Source organism: Haemaphysalis longicornis, unplaced genomic scaffold, assembly GCF_048455015.1.
Source record: "Haemaphysalis longicornis isolate Haplotype H1 unplaced genomic scaffold, Haemaphysalis longicornis Haplotype H1 scaffold_4, whole genome shotgun sequence".
Lineage (NCBI taxonomy): Eukaryota > Metazoa > Arthropoda > Arachnida > Ixodida > Ixodidae > Haemaphysalis > Haemaphysalis longicornis.
In genome coordinates, this window is record NW_027526361.1 from 101,869,674 (window position 1) to 101,872,718 (window position 3,045).

A 3,045-nucleotide genomic window follows, 5' to 3' on the forward strand; every position below is an offset into this window, starting at 1 on the left:
AAGCTCGTCACGGGATACGGTAGCTCCGCCGGCTCGTCCTCGGCAGGAGCCCTTGTGCGCCACGGGACAACCCAACGGGCAATGGAGCGGGGTCTGGTGGAACCAAATTCAGCAACGACTACTTGGACGCGTGCCTGGCTGCAGCCTTGGATTCTGTGGGGTCGAGGTCGTATCATGTAAATGGGAGGGGAAATGCCAGGTTGGAGCGGATTTCAACATGCTCACTCGCGCACGCGTAAGCGGTCTCCTTGCCGATCCCGGCTACCCCAATCCTGCCTACTCTGCCTACGTCTCCTGCCCACGGTCTCCTGCGATCCCGCCTACTCCGTCTACCCGAACAACTATATTGCGCGCGTCCTGCGTTCTACGACAAATGGTATTTATGAGATCACATGTGGTTTCGACAATTAGCGTCTGGCCAAGTCGATCGAGAGCTTCGTGGCTGTTCGTGAATATTGTAAATTGTTGGTTCTCATTCGCGCGTAGGTTTCCTCAATGTGCTCTGCAGCGAGAAGTACTGCTTCGAGGCGTGCTTGACACGTACTAGGCGTGCAGAGGAATTGTATCGTGCGAGACATCCACATTTGGAAATCAAATAAATAAATAAATAAATTAATGAATAAATTAGACTGAAAAGAATTCCATTATGAGGTTTAACATGCCAACGCTACACAGGCGATGAGGCGCGCCGTAGTGGAGGTGTCCGGATTAATTTTGACCCCCTGGGGATCATTAGCGTGCGCCGAAATCTCGAACACACGGGCGTTTTCGCTTTTCGCGTTCACCAGAAAAACGGAGGCCGCGGGAGGGATTCAAGCCCGCGCCCTTGGGTTCAGCAACCCAAAACTTTAGCCACTGAGCCACCGCGACGTGTGAGTTGAAAAGAAAACTGGGAAGATTCCAATCTACTTGGGAATCTAACCCAGCCCCTAGGGATCGCCACCGAGCCCGCTTCCCTGGCACCAGTACGACGCTATGGCTTTGAACGAATAAAGGTGGACCTAGTCAATGCGTCGGCGCCTCCGACTGAAAAAGGCAGGCTCCATATGAAAAAAATGGCGTCGTTAGGCTGAAGATCATACGGTCACCCCACGTTAAACTGAATGTTGGCATAACACACCAACTTAGGTGGATCGGCCATTGGCAATGGCAGCTGCAGCCAGAAGGTAATGACCATTTCATCAATTTCTCTTTGGCTGTAACGTCAACATAACCAACCGATAATCTTGCGTGCCCGCTCGGAAGAACTGCCTGGTGATAATGACAGGCGTCATCACAAGCTCACGACCGATTCGCCATTTCCCATTTCACTGACGTCAACATAACTGACCAATTTTATCGCATACGCGCTCTGGAGTATTGGTGAGCGATAACTGAGCCATCATCAAAAGCTCACGACCGATTCACCAATTCCCATTTGTCTGCGACGTCCACATAGCCAACCAATATTCTCGCATGCCCGCTCTTGGAGTTTGCTAAGCGATGATGACATGCCGCTCTGGGGGATCGATTAGTGGTGATGACAGGCGTCATTAGAAGCTCACGACCGATTCACCAATTCCCATTTGTCTGCGACGTCAACATAGCCAACCAATATTCTCGCATGCTCGCTCTTGGGTTTGGTAAGCGATGATGACATGCCGCTCTGGAGGATCGATTAGTTGCGATGACAGGCGTCATTAGAAGCTCACGACCGATTCACCAATTCCCATTTGTCTGCGACGTCCACATACCCAACCAATATTTTCGCATTCTCGCTCTTGGGGTTTGGTAAGCTATGATGACATGCCGCTCTGGGGGATCGATTAGTGGTGATGACAGGCGTCATCAGAAGCTCACGACCGATTCACCAATTCCCATTTGTCTGCGACGTCAACATAGCCAACCAATATTCTCGCATACCCCCTCTAGGGGATTGACGAGTATTAATGAGTGAGCAGTATTCTTATAGTCATCATCTTCATGTCCAATCCCAGTGCCACCCGAATAAATAGATCCACCACCACCCATCAACATCATCATCATCATGAAAGTAATAAGAACAGCAGAAACCTTAACGTCACCCCAAGCAACATTTTCCCGCTAACTCTAGGACGAGCACCTCTCCCACACATTTCCGACAACTCCTGCCCTGCGTTATCTAAGCCGTTCGAATCTATACAATCAAGCTTACCTCTGCGCTGAGTTTTCTCTTTCCAACCTCGTAGCCGTCTGTCGATAGCCATTATGCTATTCGGTGGTCGTCCTAATGAACGGGTGGTTGGTTTGCTCGTAACAAAGGCCGGGGGTCCTTCTCACCACGTGGTTAGCCCATCTCCATATCAGTACGAGCGACCGTAAGTGCCGCGTTCGTTAAGTCTGCGAGATGAAGTCGGAGTACGCCAACTTGGGAGATGGAAGCGAGTGCGGAAATTGATCGGAGGAGAGCGCGCTGAAACGGGGTATGAGGAACGAAAAACGAAACCCCCTACAACGGCCCGCTCAAGGCCAGAGTGGATCCTTGGCAGAAATAAAACACCAAAAAAGCCCAACAACACCACCCTCCCCCGCTCTCTCGAAAGAATGTAGATTCCAGGCCTCGGCCGTGCACCCGCGTACCGTGGGCTGCCGGTCACGTGGACATCGCCGGTAGCGACAGTCCGTTTCCCTGTGGGTGCAAGCTAGGTACTTCCTGTGCCCACCCAGCACCACTTACTGCCTCGCTTGGAATGCTCTTTCTATTACTTTGAAGAATGTATAACACAATTCCGTTGTTCGGCTTCCCAGGGGTAGAAGCTCGGGTTTTGGAGCGGATGAGGCGGGTTTGGGTCACGCAATGTTACCTTAAAAAAAACTGCTTCTTCTTCTACTTTGAATCCACTCTAAGCTCAATATTGCGCATTGTTTTCGCGAACAAGAGTAGTTTGGTATACTTTAGGCCAGTTTAAGAGATGGGTGAAGCCTTCGAACACCTTCAATCATCGTTCTGCGTCTCACCGGAAGTGCGTGGCTTGTACGTATCTTGGAATTGAAATTCACCCGCCGTTACTGGGAACGCCGTATGTA